Source organism: Leptonychotes weddellii, chromosome 10, assembly GCF_054177405.1.
Source record: "Leptonychotes weddellii isolate Sample4059 chromosome 10, ASM5417740v2, whole genome shotgun sequence".
Classification (NCBI taxonomy): Eukaryota; Metazoa; Chordata; class Mammalia; order Carnivora; family Phocidae; genus Leptonychotes; species Leptonychotes weddellii.
Genome location: NC_138378.1, coordinates 9,967,127 through 9,974,915, shown reverse-complemented (window position 1 = coordinate 9,974,915; position 7,789 = coordinate 9,967,127).

Genomic DNA, 7,789 nt, shown 5'->3' with positions numbered 1-7,789 from the left:
GGCCCAAAGCTCAGACTGGGCCTCCCCAGACCTGCCTGGATGTGGTGCTTCGTGCTGGCCGGCTGTCAGGAAGGTCTGCCCTGGGTGTGCGGCTGCCGGGCCACAGGGAAGGACCAGGGCACGACTTGCTGCTCATCCTGGATGAGGCAGCTGCGTGGATATGGGGAGTGAGGGGTCCAGGGTTCACAGTAGAGTTACAGTCCTGGAAGACCAGAGAGGCAGTGATGCCATGAACAGAAATGGAGCGCGCTGAAGATAGAGAAGTGAAGACAGATGATAATATTTAGAAGATGAAGAGTTCAGAGAGAAGCGAGAGCAGGGAGTGTCCGAGGAATTTTGGGATGTGGCCACTTCTTGTCCTTAAATCACCTCTTCAGAGCAGCTCACCAGTGATAAGTGCAAATGACTCTGACCTCAATTAAATCTCAACTCTGGGAACAAATTAGCACCGGGGAGCGTCTTGCAGATGCTCCTCAGTGTGAAGAACCAAGCTTCCAGCTCAGACTGCCCTCTGTTGGACGCCTCAGCCCCACATCCCAGTCCTTAAACTCCACAAGAGAAGGAAAACAAACATCCCGAGCGCCTCCCAACCCTTCCCATAAAATTACCGTTTTACTTTCACGACTGTCCTGTGAGAGGCTCCTGTTTCCAAGGTGGGGACACTGAGGCACAGAGAGGCTGAGCACCACACCCCAAATCCCAGTCGGAGTGGAGCTAAGTTTGGAGGCCATGTTCCATGCTTCACTCACTAGACTCAGCTGTCCCTGGACGTGACAAGAATGACTTGGTCAAAAGGGACCAGATGTTCCCCCCCCAAAGGGACTGCCAAGGCACCCAGGTCAGAGTCCCTTTCTTAAGCAACTTAAGACACGATCTTAAGGACCGAGGTTGAAAGGTGACACGAATATGCTCATTCAAAGCCTTTACTCCTGGTTCTGGGCAGGGCACGAGACCAGTCAAGGTAAATGACCATAGCGCTGTTAGAAGTTGATAAAAACACAAGGAGCTCCCCAGACAGAGAGTCAGGAGGCCGTGTTCTTGGCTGTGTCTTGAACTCACATGTGACTTCCATCAAGTTCTTCCCCCGTTCCGCCTGTTGATCAGCAAAAGGAGGCGTTAAGTCCAACAGCACATTTTCCAACTTTCAACTCTGCTGATGACTGGCACCATCCCTCAGGAAGACAGCTTTGGCAGTACCTGCCCATTTAAATGTGCACACCCACTGATTTCCTGGAATATGACTAGAGAAAGAAGTGCACAAGACAGATGCACAGGATGTTCACTGAAACACTGAGTAATGATGAGTTGAATGTCCACCATCACAAGACTGTCAAGATAAGTTACAGCATACCTTGGAAAGCAATGTAGCCTGGAGAAACGAATGAAGAAGGAATGTAAGTATTGAAATGGAAGTATCACCATGGTATATATTTTTTTCTTAGTGCACGTGCGACAGAGGGGGTGGGCAGAGGGAGAGGGAGAGAGAAAATCTTAAGCAGGCTCCATGCCCAGCACAGAGCCTGAGGCCAGGCTTGGATCTTATGACCCTGAGATCATGACCTGAGCTGAAATCAAGAGTCAGATGCTTGACCCACTGAGCCACCCTTGCGCCCCCACCATGATATACTCGAGTGAAATGAGATATGTCCAATAAAAAATATGTATGGTATGCACACATTGCTGTATTTGTATAATGAAAGAGCTAGAAGGAAGGGTGAAAGAGAAAGTTTCCTCCTACAGAATGTTTTACTTTTTTTTTTTTTTTTAAGATTTTATTTATTTTTTGACAGAGAGCGAGAGAGGGAACACAAGCAGGGGGAGTGGGAGAGGGAGAAGCGGGAACAAAGAGCCCGATGTGAGGCTCGATCCCAGGACCCTGGGATCATGACCTGATTCGAAGGTAGACACCTAACGACTGAGCCACCCAGGCGCCCCCAGAATGTTTTACTTTTATAATAAAAATTACTTTAAAATATTTTAACGTGTAGAGTAATATAAGGTAAGTCTATATGAATCTCATCTAAGCAGTTTGGAGTTCTTGAACTACCAGAAGAACCTGGTGATTTGAGATTTGCAGTGTTCCTCGGATTCGGTACGTCTAGTGCTTTGTGCATCAGCTACACCCACCAGCCTGTGGGGTGGACTATTTGGCAGGTGGGAAATGGAGGCCCCAAACTGGTTTTTCAAAGCTATTTCTACTATACACAGTATTGCCTCCTTTGGGTTCCTACAAACCTATTTCTGTTCCTATCTTTTGGGAGCTCATCCCTATGGGGACACTTAGCACGCTGTCTTGTAATAGTGGGCTCCAGCACAGTGCTGTTCAAAGTGGGGCCTCTGCCGAACCGTAACTAAAAAATCACAGCTTGCATTTGATAGGTCCTTGGGATTTTTAAATTTCATTTTTTTCTGGCCATTCATTTTTTATTATATTTTACAAAAATATGCATCTGTAATGATTGGAAAATTCTTTAAAAACTGGTCCTTCGGGGGTATCTCCGAGAAGCACCAGGAGGCTGGAGAGAAAAGAGTCGTCCACACCGCGGCAGGCACTCCACGTCTGGTGACTGAACGAGCACATCGCTGATGGCTGAATGAGCAAGAGTAAGGCACAGTGGGGGCGGAAAATGCCCAGCACCTCGGTTTCTCATTCAGGGCCATGCAAAGGGTAAGAGCTTAGGACCTCAGGGTCACGGCCAGACTTGACAGGAGCATCACTAAATGCTCACTCTCCTGATCTTAAAGATGGAGCTGAGCGACCTTCTCCCCCAAGTCGTGGAGATGCCCACCAGGGAAAAGTGAGGCAAGGGCCACACACAAATAAAAAGCAACACTCACTGCTCATGATTACAAAATCAGACGAAGTTAGCAGACTAAGATAAACATTCTCCTTACCAGCCTGACCAAGGAACAGGAAACACAGGCCCCACGCACAAAGCACTTATTTGAAGCACTACTGTTTAAGAGGAAGCTTTCGGACCATTTACCTCAGGGTGAAGGAAGTGAGGAGGGGGCAGGGTCCCACCCTGGGACCCAGGTTCATCCGTGAGGGAAACAACTTCAGCCTGGAAGGTTTTGCCTCAGAACACAGGCAAAAACTTCCCACTCCAGAAGGCGGCTGGGCCTACCTTTGCTCCATTTTGAAATTTCCCACAGGCACTCTGCAGAGACAAATAGATCTTCCTAATACTTAGAGACCCGAAACGAGAAAAATGACTGCTCTTTTTGTTTTTAAGCATCCCTGTAAAGTCGTGCCATAGAAAGCAGGGTCAGAATGGACCTGAGTCCTAAGCCTTTCCCCTGTGTGTGAATCATTAGGCCATTTACCCTCAGTCCCCACATCTACAAATGGAATGATAACAGGACCCGAGTTCATGTGAGGAGTAAACAGGAGAATGTGTGTAGCACACTTAGCTCAGGCCTGACGCAGCGTGAGCCTTCCACACGTGCTAGCTCAGGGCTCTTTCTAATCACAGACCGAAGTGGAAGCCCAAAGGAGTCTTGAGCAGTGACAGGGACCATTAATTCAACATGTGGCATGTGCCAGAAGTAACGTTCAGTGACACATGTATAATCTGGTGGGATTCTTGGTACAACCTCTGAGGTAGCTACTCAGTAGCCCCTTTTAGAGCCAGCACTTGGAGAGGTGAGGTCCCATATCCCAGCTGGGCCAGCTCAGAGGCAGCTGGGGGCCAGGGAACTGAACCAGACTCCCCTCTTGTGCTCCCCATCATCACCCACCTCTCACCCTCTTGGCTTCCTGAGTCTTGCTTTCTTCTGTGTTTCCCAAGAGAGAGCATGAGATCGTGGGCATCGGAGCATCGGCTTTGGCTGGCTTTGTTGTTGTTCTCAAGCCTTCCTCATTGGTATGATTTTACAAAGATGTGGTGGCATTCCCTTAAATTAAAAAAAAAAAAAAAAAATATGTTCGGTCCATAAATGTCTCCCAAGGGGCGAAAAGAAAGGTTTCTATAAATGATTTCGTTCTCTTCTCCTTAATGTTGAATTTAATAAGGCTAAGTCACTGGGTCTCCACTAACAAGTTGGGTTGTTTGTTGGTTTATTTTCGTTTTGGAAACTCCTCTCCATAGTGAACCACCCTCCCTCTGCTGAAAAAAAATCCCATGAGGAATTCAGATCAGATGCCGGGGCTGTGGGGCAGATCCCCTGGAGGCTATCATGTTTCTAGAAGGCTCCTAGAAGGCAACAAGTCTTGCAACCTGACTCTTAACTGACTTCTTACCTGTTGGATTGTCTCAGGGCAAGGGGAAAAGGACATAAGCATGCTTTCTGCTTCCAAACAAATTATGTATTTTGTAAAGGAAGAAATCTTTTTTTTTTTTTTTTTTAGATTTTATTTATTTATTTGACAGAGAAAGAGATAGCAAGAGCAGGAGCACAGGCAGGGGGAGTGGGAGAAGCAGACTCCCCGCTGAGCGGGGAGCCCAATGTGGGGCTTGATCCCAGGACCCTGGGATCATGACCTGAGCCGAAGGAAGACGCTTAACGACTGAGCCACCAGGCGCCCCAGGAAGAAATCTTTTTAAACCGACAACTGACATTCACTTGACCCTATAAAAGGCAACAGAAGGGCGAGAGCCCTGGAACCTGACTACTTGGGCTTGGGCACCAGCTCTACCGTTCTTGTGTGGCCCTGGGCAAGTTGCTTAATGTGTCTGTGCCTCAGTTTCCTCCTGGAAAATGCGAGTGATAACAGTATCTGAATCCATATATTTTTGTGAAGTCAAAAGTGGGTTTGCCAGACACTGAAGGATTGTCCCAGAACGCTCAGGGACACAACTGGGAAAGTCCCAGGCAAACCCACCCTAAGATGAAATAAGTGTACGGTGTAAATGCTTTAGGAACAGTCTCTGCACATTTTACTGCTCCGTAGTCTTAGCTGCTATTATTCACAGCTACCTCCTTGCCTTTGGTGGCCATGGTCCTCATTTATTTATTGTCCACTCTGTAGGGGCCTTATCCCTACAATGCCACTGATCCAACTCCCCCAAAGCCCTCAGGAAAGGTTTCTCGCTGTTCACAGAACAAGCTTCCAGAGAACCTGCTATATGCCAGGCAAACAGCTTTTCTTTTTTTAAAGATTTTATTTATTTATTTGACAGAGAGAGACACAGCGAGAGAGGGAACACAGCAGGGGGAGTAGGAAGCAGGCTTCCCGCCGAGCACGGAGCCCGATGCGGGGCTCTATCCCAGGACCCTGGGATCATGACCTGAGCCGAAGGCAGACGCTTAACGACTGAGCCACCCAGGCACCCCAGGCAAACAGCTTTTCAACAAATCTTGTGGTCTTTTCCCTCTTTATCTCCTCAACCTTCAGGCAGCATCTAACTTGAAGGTTAAAATAGAGAAAATGCCATGTGATGCCAGACTGACGTGTCCACAGGCAAGGAACGCCCATGATGGCCGGCAACCCCCAGAAGCTAAGGAGAGAGGCCTGGAACCTTCTCCCTCACAGCCTCCAGAAGGAACCAACCCTGGCGACACCTTGATTTCGGACTTCCGGCCTCCAGGATCGTGAGAGGACAGATTTCCGTCAGTTTAAGCCCCCTGGTTGGTGGCACTTTGTTACAGCGGCCCTAGGAAACCGAGGACAACCCCCTTCGTGACCCGAGTCCAGACCTTCACAGTCTTGCATCCTGACAAATGCCAGGGCCTCTTCACTGGTCTCCCTGCCTGCTCTCTGTCTCTCCTCACGTCTGTCTGAAAATACCAACTCCTGACTCCCAGGTCAGAGACACCCATGACACCCAGCGCCTCCATCAGCATTTCCCAAACTCACTTGAGGGTGAGAATCCCACAGATGGTGGTTAAAATTACAGGTTCCTTGGCCCGGTTCCAGACCTCCAGAAATGGGCTTGTAGAAGGGGAGCTTTGGAATCTGCATTTTTAATGAGCACCCAAAATGATTCTTAGCCTCAGGCACATTTGGGGTACTCTGGCCCACGAGATGAAATCCAGAAGAGACCAAGGATCTTGGTTCAGTGATTTCCATACCATGACACCAACCTCCTATTCGAATGTCACTTCCCCAGGTTTTCCAGGGCCTCGGACTTCATCCCACTGTGCTGCCTGCCTTGCAGTCCTTCAGCTTGATCATCCTCTACCCAAAGATGCTTGCATACTTTGAGAACCACTCTGGTCATGCCATATTCCTCCCTAGAACTGCTCTTCCCTTCCTCCCGCTTCTAAATCCAGAATCTGAATGATGCCACAGACCTTAAAGTTGTCTCTGATGACTCAGAGACAGCTTTTCAGTGAACTTGGAATAAAAACCAAACCCCACACCCCGGCCTGCAAAGAGCCAGCACGGCCTGGCCCTGCCCACCTCTCGCACTCAGCCTCTTTTGGAAACATTCTCCTTCAGTCTCGAAGTTCCAGGCATGGGCTTTCCTTTAATTCCCCAAACACACTGCGTTTTTCCCTGCCTGGATCCTTGGCACAAGCTCTTCTCTCTCCCCACCACCAATACCTTATAATACTTAAATATCATGTCCTCAGCGCTTTTCCTACAACCCATCCTAAGTAGAACGCACACAGACACACACACTCTCTCTCTCTCTCACACACACACACTCCACTTATACTCAGTCACCACACTCTGATCAATTGCCAACACTTAAAAATCAGGAAGTGTCACATAAAAATGTCCAGCCAGACCTGCCACTACAAAGCCGGCGTTCTCCCACAGCCACCCAGGTGGGAGGTGAGCCCTGGCCTGGAACAGGAGTCCTGTGCAGGCCCCACCCAGCCTCTCACTCCCTCCCCTTACGCGCCTAGGCCATCAACAACTGTGTTTGGGACACTTCCCTGCCCCCTCCCAAGCTGGGTTCACTTATCATCTGTCTGCCTCGTGGAGAGAGATGGTCTTGGTCCCCAGTGCAACCCCAGCGTCTCGCCTGTGCCGGGCACAGAGCTGGACCTCACTAAACATGAACTGAATGAGTGAATGAAGGATGGATGGATGTCTTGCCTCCTCCGTGTGTCCCATAAGCCATACCATTCATTTTGCCTTTTAATTACACCCTTCCCCGCAACACTCATTAATTTGCTGCCCCCAGTGTCTCCCTCCTCCGTAGAGCTTACGAAAATACAAATCTGATGCTTTCATTGCCCAGTTGTAAACATTCGAGGAGTCTCCCAGCACCAACTGGAGAAAGCATAAACTCCTCACGAAGGCATCTGAGGCCCTGCTCCTCCGGTTTCCACTTACTTCTCCAGCCCCCACCTCCAGAGAGAGCCCCCCCACCCGGCACACCCACGCCCCACGTGATGGCTTAGGGAACACACCATGTTCTTTCCCCGCCCCCACACCTCTGCTGCAAAGCTCCCTTTCCCTGGAATGCCTACCCCCCCCACACACACACCCTGCCATGCCTCTAGCAAACTCCTACTCATTCTTCTGCCCTAGCGCTAACCAGAGTCACTTCACCGTGAAACACTCCAGACTGCCCCCCCAGGCTGACTTAGTCATTCTCTCTTTTCTGTTCCCACCCCCTCCCCTTTCATACCCCGGCCTCAGCACTGAGTAATGGCTCAAAATAGCAGCGGGCGTCTTCTGAGTACTTGCCGTGTGCCAGGCACAGAGTGAGCTTTATCGCCTTTAATCCTCACACTCATGCTGAGCCCCTGCCTGGAAGGAAGCCTTCCCCCTTCAGGGCCCCCCCCCCACCCCAACACACAGAGATGCAGGAGGATCCCTTTCTCACCTCCAGCTTCCCTGAGAGGCCACCCCTGCCACCCTATGTTGAATTTTCTTTCTCCTTCCATA